The sequence below is a fragment of the Balaenoptera borealis genome (genome assembly GCF_965194805.1).
Source record: "Balaenoptera borealis genome assembly, chromosome: 5".
In the NCBI taxonomy this organism is placed as follows: Eukaryota; Metazoa; Chordata; class Mammalia; order Artiodactyla; family Balaenopteridae; genus Balaenoptera; species Balaenoptera borealis.
The window spans coordinates 75,422,139-75,433,324 of record NC_138862.1 but is presented as its reverse complement, the minus strand read 5'-3'; positions in this window follow the sequence as shown (position 1 = coordinate 75,433,324).

Below are 11,186 nucleotides of genomic sequence, written 5' to 3'. Positions count from 1 at the left end.
CTGCCATTTTCCATAAATTGCTAGTGAGTCAACTGAAGCACACAAACTATGTTGTGACAGAATTGTGTTACTTAAAATATAAATTAGGCAAATTGTAGACTTGGGCATTTCAAGATCTTGCAGTTCATTGCTAGTTCATCCTTATTTCTTCTTCATTTCAAAGCCAGCATTCTTTTTTTTTCTTCCACTGAGATCTGGGCTTAATTTGGATTACAATTAAAATTAAAATTGTCCTGGAATTCATGGGAATTTGCTTTCTTAGAATCAGCTCTTAAAAATCTAACAGTATGTTACTTTTTCAGTGATGAACAGTCCCAGGTCCTGTTCCCTTTGGCTTTCATCCAGTCTTTTCCTTTTTCCAAATCTGTTATTTCTCTAAAACTGGCCAACATTTTAATAAACTTTTCAATAATTCTCTTGCCATCTCTTCTAATCCCGCATACTGAAAATTCACATTTTCTCTAAAAGGACTGACTGACTTATTTCATTTTGGTGACTTTGTTATGTTCCTTAGAAACCAAAGGAACATAATTTTTTTAAAATATTTTTTTATTATTATTATTTTTAATTAATTTATTTTTGGCTGTGTTGGGTCTTCGTTTCTGTGCGAGGGCTTTCTCTAGTTGTGGCAAGCGGGGGCCACTCTTCATCGTGGTGCGCGGGCCTCTCACTATCGCGGCCTCTCTTGTTGTGGAGCACAGGCTCCAGACGCGCAGGCTCAGTAGTTGTGGCTCACGGGCCCAGTTGCTCCGCGGCATGTGGGATCGTCCCAGACCAGGGCTCGAACCCGTGTCCCCTGCATTGGCAGGCAGATTCTCAACCACTGTGCCACCAGGGAAGCCCCCAAACATAAATTTTAACATCTTAAATTTCACAGTTTTTTTTCTATTTTATTATTTATTTATTTATTTATTTATTATTGGGATATTACAATGTTGTGTTAGTTTCTACTGTACAGAAAAGTGAAGTAGAGTTCCCTGTGCTATACAGCAGGTTCTCATTAGTTATCTATTTTATAAATATTAGTATATATATGTTGGTCCCAATCTCCCAATTCACCCTACTCTCCCTTTCCCCCCTTGGAAGGTGAACTTTACTTCTACAGCTCAATTTGATCTCCCTTTGCATTGCACAACCTATTGAAAAGCAGACAAACCATCCCACCCCTCTTGTAGATTTCCAAGTCAGTCTAGGTTAAGTTATTGTCAATTCAAGTTTTTCTCTCCTCTCCACCTCCTTCAGGGATGGTGTTGGACTTGTGCAGATGCACGTTGTGGGGACGGGCAGGAGTAGTAAAGGTAAGCTCGTGGTCCCTGGCAACATCTCCAGGGTGTCTGCTACTAACATATTTTGTCGGTCGTCTGGGTCTTGCATGGTGACTGCTGTGGCGAGAAGGGAATGTGGCTGCCGTCCTTGACTCTGTGCCAGGAGTGACACTTAAAGGGTTTCAGCTCCACAGTTTCCAGCCAGGGACTGAAACATCACACCCTTTTTTTTTTTTTTAAACATCTTTATTGGAGTATAATTGCTTTACAGTGGTGTGTTAGTTTCTGCTTTATAACAAAGTGAATCAGCTATGCATATACATATATCCCCATATCTCTTCCCTCTTGCATCTCCCTGCCTCCCACCCTCCCTAACCCACCCCTCTAGGTGGTCACAAAGCACCGAGCTGATCTCCCTGTGCTATGCGGCTGCTTCCCACTAGCCATCTATTTTACATTTGGTAGTGTATATATGTCCATGCCACTCTCTCACTTCGTCCCAGCTTACCCTTCCCCCTCCCCGTGTCCTCAAGTCCATTCTCTAGTAGGTCTGCATCTCTATTCCCATCTTGCCCCTAGGTTCACACCCTTTTCAATCTAAGTTTCCTCACTTCTTTTAAGGAAAATTTGGGCAGGTAATGGATCTCGCCTTCAGTAAATTTCCATATTCCATTTATGGGCATGAAAATTTTGAATCTCTTTCTCACAATTTGTGAGTTACCAAAAAATAAAACAAAATCAGGAAGGGGCTATCTTCAGGCCTCTCCTATCTATCTTCATTATTCTGTCACTTAATTTTCTCTCCCAAAGCTGAGGTGTGCAGGGACTATTGCCAGGAAGGAAATTGTTCTGAAAACCCTCAGCTGGAAGCTGGTTCTGGGATTCCCCAAATTTCAAGAGTATTTACCCCTGTGTCACCTACCCATTATTTTTAATCCTCAATTATTTAAACACCTAACCCTCTTCTCAGCTCTCTGCTACAAGAGATTTTTTTTTTATAAATAAGGTGAGGAAAAGTGAGAAAAAAAATTGGTTCAGCTGGATGGTAGCTATTTTCAAATTCTCCACCTTACACCTAAATCCTTGGCTGTTTTCAAAAAACCCTTCTTCCCAAATTTGATGTCTTTGTTCATTAGTCTTAACATCTTTTTCTCAACCTTCAAAGGGATCCACATGCTTCAGGGTTCAAACAAGAGGGGTCATGGAGGAGAAATGAATGCTGATTAGTGTAATCAAAATTTATACTCTGGCCCCAGCTCATGTTTATGATGGAACCCAGCAAGATTATTGGTGGAGATCCTGGTCGTAACAAAGGAGTGCCATAGGATTCAGCTAAATGTCTAAGAAGGTAAATGCTTCTCTAGATGGATGATGAGTTTTGGCTACACTTGGGTCTAATTAGGAGAAAATAAGTGTTGTTTTTTGGAGCTCAATTGTGTCTCATAGTTTAAAATGTTAACACAGTGGAAGCTGTTGATCAGAGAATTGACATCACTTTGCATAGACTGTCAGAGCAGACTCTACCTACAGAATAGCAGACAATTTGCATGAGAGGACATCATAAATTCACTTGGTACTAATAGCGTGAGAAAACTCCTTTCAGAAGAGAGATTGTGCACACAAAGACCCCCGAGGGAAGAGATGGCAATGCAAACATCCATCAAGTAAGGAAAGGGTGTTTAGAAAATCAATCATCCTACTCCATCCATCATACCATCAGAAACTGCTGTGTTAATCCATTTATCACCCCTAAGCATGAGGCCAAAGACAAAGTGCAGAAGTACTCCTTGGGGAGAGCTCTCAACAAAACTTCTGTATAGGCTAATATGGACAATGGGGATTTTCCCCATGTCACATCCAAAGAATATTGAGCACAACTTACATACCAACATGCAGCGGCAGGTAGTTTTTCAAACATGAGTCATTTCTTAATTATTTGGCCTAGGGAGCTTTATTTTTCTTTTCTCACAGCACAAGTTCTGAGTTGCGAATACATGCTGAAGCTTCTTCCCTGCCTTTTCATGGCACGTGAACTTGATAGTTTCCTAAGGGTTAAAAACAAAATACGCTCTTACTTCTCTGAATGCTACTGTAGTTTATTAGCTCTCAAGATATAAAGGAAATGATGTTAATTAGAAATGCTGCAATAATTACAGAAAATCTTCAAAATATTACTTTCTAGCTTTTAAAATTGCCTCAAAGAAGAAAAGCAAATGCCAAGTGCTTATTTTGCTATTAAATGTTATCAGTTTCAATATTAGTACCTTGATAATGAAAATAATTCCTTTCATTTTTACAGTGCTTTTTTTCTTTTTTAATAACATCTTTATTGGAGTATAATTGCTCCACAATGGTGTGTTAGTTTCTGTCCCACAACAAAGTGAATCAGCTATACATACACACACATCCCCACATCTCCTCCTTCCTGGGTCTCACCCCACCCTCCCCATCCCACCCCTCCAGGCGGTCACAAAGTACTGAGCCAATCTCCCCGTGCTACGCGGCTGCCCCCCACCACCCATCCACTTTGCATTTGGCAGTATATATAACTCCATGCCACACTCTCACTTTGTCCCAGCATACCCTTACCCTCACCCCCCGTGTCCCCAAGTCCACTCTCCATGTCTGCATCTTTATTCCTGTCCTGCCCCTAGGTTCTTCAGAACCTTTTTTTTTTTTTTACATTCCATATATATGTGTTAGCATACAGTATTTATTTTTCTATTTCTGACTTACTTCACTCTGTATGACAGTCTCTAGGTCCATCCACCTCACTACAAATAACTCAATTTCATTTCTTTTTATGGCTGAGTAATATTCCATTGTATATATGTGCCACATCTTCTTTATCCGTTCATCTGTCGATGGACACTTAGGTTGCTTCCATGTCCTGGCTATTGTAAATAGAGCTGCAATGAGCATTGTAGTACATGACTCTTTTTGAATTATAGTTTTCTCAGGGTATATGCCCAGTAGTGGGATTGCTGGGTGGTATGGTAGTTCTATTTTTAGTTTCTTAAGGAACCTCCATACTGTTCTCCATAGTGGCTGTATCAATTTACATTCCCACCAACAATGCAAGAGGGTTCCCTTTTCCCCACACCCTCTCCAGCATTGATTGTAGACTTTTGATGATGGCCATTGTGACCTGTGAGGTGATACCTCATTGTAGTTTTGATTTGCATTTCTCTAATGATTAGTGATGTTGAACATCCTATCATGTGTTTGTTGGCAATCTGTATATCTTCTTTGGAGAAATGTCTTTTTAGATCCTCTGCCCATTTTTGGATTGGGTTGTTGGTTTTTTTGATATTAAACTGCATGAGCTGCTTGTATATTTTGAAGATTAATCCTTTGTCCATTGCTTCGTTTGCAAATATTTTCTCCCATTCTGAGGATTGTCTTTTGGTCTTGTTTATGGTTTCCTTTGCTGTGCAAAAGCTTTTAAGTTTCATTAGGCCCCATTTGTTTATTTTTGTTTTTATTTCCATTTCTCTAGGAGCTGGGTCAAAAAGGATCTTGCTGTGATTTATGTCATAGAGTGTTCTGCCTATGTTTTCCTCTAAGAGTTTGATAGTGTCTGGCCTTGCATTTAGGTCTTTAATCCATTTTGAGTCTAATCCATTTTTGTATATGGTGTTAGGGAGTGTTCTAATTTCATTCTTTTACATGTAGCTGTCCAGTTTTCCCAGCACCACTTACTGAAGAGGCTGTCTTTTCTCCATTGTATATTCTTGGCTCCTTTATCAAAAATAAGGTGACCATATGTGCATGCGTTTATCTCTGGGCTTTCTATCCTGTTCCATTGATCTATATTTCTGTTTTTGTGCCAGTACCATACTGTCTTGATTACTGTAGCTTTATAGTATAGTCTGAAGTCAGGGAGCCTGATTCCTCCAGCTACGTTTTTCTTTCTCAAGATTGCTTTGTCTATTCGCGGTCTTTTGTGTTTCCATACAAATTGTGAATTTTTTTGTTCTAGTTCTATGAAAAATGCCATTGGTAGTTTGATAGGGATTGCATTGAATCTGTAGATTGCTTTGGGTAGTAGAGTCATTTTCACAATGTTGTTTCTTCCAATCCAAGAACATGGTATATCTCTCCACCTGTTTGTATCATCTTTAATTTCTTTCATCAGTGTCTTATAGTTTTCTGCATACAGATCTTTTGTCTCCTTAGGTAGGTTTATTCCTAGGTATTTTATTCTTTTTGTTGCAGTGGTAAATGGGAGTGTTTCCTTAATTTCTCTTTCTGATTTTTCATCATTAGTGTATAGAAATGCAAGAGATTTCTGTGCATTAATTTTATATCCTGCTGCTTTACCAAATTCATTGATTAGCTCTAGTAGTTTTCTGGTAGCATCTTTAGGATTCTCTATGTATAATATCATGTCATATGCAAACAGTGACAGCTTTACTTCTTCTTTTCCGATTTGGATTCCTTTTATTTCTTTTTATTCTCTGATTGCTGTGGCTAAAACTCCCAAAACTATGTTGAATAATAGTGGTGAGAGTGGACAGCTTTGTCTTGTCCCTGATCTTAGAGGAAATGGCTTCAGTTTTTCACCATTGAGAATGATGTTGGCTGTGGGTTTGTCCTCTATGGCCTTTATTATGTTGAGGTAAGTTCCCTCTATGCCTACTTTCTGGAGGGTTTTTATCATAAATGGGTGTTGAATTCTGTCGAAAGCTTTTTCTGCATCTATTGAGATGATCATATGGCTTTTCTCCTTCAACTTGTTAATATGGTTTATCACATTGATTGATTTGCGTATATTGAAGAATCCTTGCATTCCTGGGATAAACCCCACTTGATCATGGTGTATGATCCTTTTAATGTGCTGTTGGATTCTGTTTGCTAGTATTTTGTTGAGGATTTTTGCATCTATGTTCATCAGTGATATTGGCCTATAGTTTCCTTTCTTTGTGACATCTTTATCTGGTTTTGGTATCAGGGTGATGGTGGCCTCATAGAATGAGCTTGGAAGTGTTCTTCCCTCTGCTATATTTTGGAAGAGTTTGAGAAGGATAGGTGTTAGTGTTAGCTCTTCTCTAAATGTCTGATGGAATTCGCCTGTGAAGCCACCTGGTCCTGGGCTTTTGTTGGTTGGAAGATTTTTAATCACAGTCTCAATTTCAGTGCTTGTGATTCGTCTGTTTATATTTTCTATTTCTTCCTTGTTCAGTCTCAGAAGGTTGTGCTTTTCTAAGAATTTGTCCATTTCATCCAGGTTGTCCATTTTATTGGCATATAGTTGCTTTTAGTAATCTCTCATGATCCTTTGTATATCTGCAGTGTTAGTTGTTACTTCTCCTTTTTCATTTCTAATTCTATTGATTTGAGTCTTCTCCCTTTTTTTATTGATGCATCTGGCTAATGGTTTATCAATTTTGTTTATCTCCTCAAAGAACCAGCTTTTAGTTTTATTGATCTTTGTTAACATTTCCTTCATTTCTTTTTCATTTATTTCTGATCTGATCTTTATGATTTCTTTCCTTCTGCTAACCTTGGGTTTTTTTTGTTCTTCTTGCTCTAATTGCTTTAGGTGTAAGGTTAGGTTATTTATTTGAGGTGTTTCTTGTTTCTTGAGGTAGGCTTGTATTGCTATAAACTTCTCTCTTAGAACTGCATTTCCTGCATCCCATAGGTTTTGGGTTATTGTGTTTTCATTGTCATTTGTTTCTAGGTATTTTTTGATTTCCTCTATGATTTCTGCAGTGATCTCTTGGTTATTAAGTAGTGTATTGTTTAGCCTCCATGTGTTTGTATTTTTTACAGATTTTTTCCTGTAATTGATATCTAGTCTCATAGCATTGTGGTCGGAAAAGATACTTGATACAATTTCAATTTTCTTAAATTTAGCAAGGCTTGATATTTGACACAAGATATGATCTATCCTGGAGAATGTTCCACGAGCTCTAGAGAAGAAAGTGTATTCTCTTGTTTTTGGATGGAATGTCCTATAAATATCAAATAAGTACACCTTGTTTAGTATGTCATTTAAAGCTTGTGTTTCCTTATATATTTTCATTTTGGATGATCTGTCTCTTGGTGAAAATGGAGTGTTAAAGTCCCCTTCTATGATTGTGTTACTGATGATTTCCCCTTTTATGGTGTTAGCATTTGCCTTATGTATTGAGGTGCTCCTATGTTGGGTGCATCAGTATTTACAATTGTTATATCTTCTCTTGGATTGATCCCTTGATCATTATGTAGTGTCCTTCTTTGTCTCCTGTAATAGTCTTTATTTTAAAGTCTGTTTTGTCTGATGTGAGAATTGCTACTCCAGCTTTCTTTTGATTTCCATTTGCATGGAATATCTTTTTCCATCCCCTCACTTTCAGTCTGTATGTGTCCCTAGGTCTGAAGTGGGTCTCTTGTAGACAGCATATATACAGGTCTTGTTTTTGTATCCATTCAGGCAGTGTATATCTTTTGGTGGGAGCATTTAATCCATTTATGTTTAAGGTAATTATCGATATGTATGTTCCTATTACTATTTTCTGAATTGTTTTGTGTTTATTATTGTAGGTCTTTTCCTTCTCTCATATTTGTTGCCTAGAGAAGTTCCTTTAGCATTTGTTGTAGAGCTGGTTTGATGGTCCTGAATTCTCTTAGCTTTTGCTTGTCTGTAAAGATTTTAACTTGTCCATCGAATCTGAATGGATTCTTGCTGGGTAGAGTAATCTTGGTTGTAGGTTTTTCCCTTTCATCACTTTAAATATGTCCTGCCACTCCTTTCTGGCTTGCAGAGTTTCTGCTGAAAGATCAGCTGTTAACCTTATGGGAATTCCCCTGTATGTTATTTGTTGCTTTTCCTTTGCTGCTTTTAATATTTTTCCTTTGTATTTAATTTTTGATAGTTTGATTAATATGTGTCTTGGTGCGTTTCTCCTTGGATTTATCCTGTATGGGACTCTCTGTGCTTCCTGGACTTGATTGACTATTTCCTTTCCCATATTAGGGAAGTTTTCAACTCTAATCTCTTCAAATATTTTCTCAATCCCTTTTTTTTCTCTTCTTCTTCTGGGACCCCTATAATTCAAATGTTGGTGCCTTTAATGTTGTCCCAGAAGTTTCTGAGACTATCTTCAATTCTTTTCATATTTTTTCTTTATTCTGCTCTGCGGTAGTTATTTCCACTATTTTATCTTCCAGGTCACTTATCCGTTCTTCTGCCTCAGTTGTTCCATTAATTCCTTCTAGAGAACTTCTAATTTCATTTATTGTGTTGTTCATCATTGTTTGTTTGCTCTTCAGTTCTTCTAAGTCTTTGTTAAAAGTTTCTTTTATTTTCTCCATTCTATTTCTAAGATTTTGGATCATCTTCACTATCATTGCTCTGAATTCTTTTTCAGGTAGACTGCCTATTTCCTCTTCATTTGTTTGGTCTGGTGGGTTTTTACCTTGCTCTTCATCTGCTGTGTGTTTCTCTCTCTTCTCATTTTGCTTAACTTATTGCATTTGGGGTCTCCTTTTCGCAGGCTGCAGGTTTATAGTTCCTGTTGGTTTTGGTGTCTGCCTCCAGTGGGTAAGGTTGGGTCAGTGGGTTGTGTAGGCTTCCTGGTGGATGGGGTTGGTGCCTGTGTTCTGGTGGATGAGACTGGAGCTTGACTTTCTGGTGAGCAGGACCACGTCCGGTGGTGTGGTTTGGGGTGTCTGTGAACTTATTATGATTTTAGGCAGCCTCTCTGCTAATGGGTGGGGTTGTGTTCCTGTCTTGCTAGTTGTTTGGCATAGGGTGTCCAGCACTGGAGCTTGCTGGTTGTTGAGTGGAGCTGGGTCTTAATATTGAGATGGAGATCTCTGGGATCTGTGCCATTTGATATTACATGGAGCTGGGAGGTCTCTGGTAGACCAATGTCCTAAACTCAGCTCTCCCACCTCAGAGGCACAGGCCTGACACTCGGCCAGAGCACCAAGTCCCTGTCAGCCACAAAGCCAGGTACGTGGGGAGTTCTTGCCTTTTGGAAGTCTGAGGTCTTCTGCCAGTGTTCAGCAGGTGTTCTGTAGGAGTTATTCCACATGTAGATGTATTTCTGATGTATTTGTGGGGAGGAAGGTGATCTCCACGTCTTACTCCTCTGCCATCTTGAAGGTCTTCTACAGTGCTTTTTTGTCTTTTTATAGTGCTTTTGTACCTTTTATCACATTTGATTCATTTATAGGAATATTCTGAAAGTTAAAGACTTCCTTATTTGAGCAACTAATAGTTCTTTCAAATAATTTAATAAATCTCTTCTGGGTAGAAAAAAGAAGAAATTACATGAAGGATGCAGTTTTTTAGGCACATTATAATCTGGTGGTTTCAATGGAGCACAACCACAAAAGAAAAAATAGATTATTAGATTTCATCAAAATTAAAAACTTTTGTTCATTAAAGCACACAAGCAAGAAAGTGAAAAAACCCACAGAATAAAAGAAAATATTTGAAAATTATATGTGTGATAAGGGTTTAGTATCCAGAATATATAAAGAAATCATATAACAACAAAGACAACAACCTAGTTTTAAAAAATGGGCAAAGCACTGAAATAGACATTATTCCAGAGAAGATAAGCCAATAAGCACATGCAAAGCATGCTCAACATCATTAATTATTAGGGAAATGCAAAGCAAAACCACAATGAAGTACCACTTCATGACAGTAGGAAAACAATTTTTAAAAAAAGTGGAAAATAACAAGTGTTGGTAAGGATGTGGAGAAATTGGAACCCTCATATACTGCTGAGGGAACATAAAATGGTTAGCCTCTGTGAAAAACAATCTGGGAGTTTTAAAAAAGTTAAACATAGAGTTACCATATGATCAAGCAACTTCCTTCCTAGGTATATATTCAAGAGAATTGAAAACATACATCCAAACAAAAACTTGTACATTAATGTTCATAGCAATCAAAACCATTTTACTCATAATACCTACAAAGTAGAAACAATCCAAGGGTCTATCGGCTGACGAATAAATAAACAACATGTGATCCATCCATACAACTGAATATTATTCGGCAATAAAAAGGAATGAAATACTGATACATGCTATAGCAGGGATTAATCTTGAAGACATAATGCTAACTGAAAGAAGTCAGACAAAAAGACCATATGTTATATGATTCCATTTATATGAAATGTCCAGAACAGTCAAATCAGTAGAGAAAGAAAGTAAATAAATGATTGCAAGGGTCTAGGGGACAGAGGAAAGGGAAGCGAGTTCTAATGGGTATGGGAATCTCTTCTTGAGGACATGAAAAATTAAAAAAATGTAATATATGTTAAAGCAGGTTTAATATAAACAAAAAAGAATCAGTAAACTGAAAGATAGAAAAAATTATTCAAAATGCTTCTCAGAGAGGAAAAGTAACAGAAAATACAATAGTGAGTGACATGGAAGACAGTGAGAAGGCTTGGCATACTTCTAACTAAAGTACAAAAGAAGAGCACTGAGGCAATAGAAGGGAGTTAACATGTGAGGAGTTTCAAATGCATTAAAAAAGCAGTCCTCATTTCAGAAAACTGAACAAATTCTGAAGATTATAAATAAAAAATCCACAAGTAGACTCAGCATAGCAGAACACAAAGACAAGAAGGGAGAAGACAGATTACCTATTGATATGGAGAAAAAAGGCAGATTTTCCAAGAGGAATGAATATTAAAATGGCAGTTGGCTTCTCAAGAAAAAATAAAAATGCAAGCCAGGAAAGAGTGGAATAATGCCTTGAAGATATTGAGAGAAAATAACTATCATTCCAAAACTGTACACTTCATAAAAATATCTTCCAATAATGAGGGTAAAATAAAACATTTTCAGATTAAAAACACCAAGAGAATGTGACAATAACCAACTCTTAATAGAAGATATTCAAAAAGGTGGAAGGTTTGAGGTATAAGAAGGAATAATCAGCAAAGACATAGATAAATATATGAG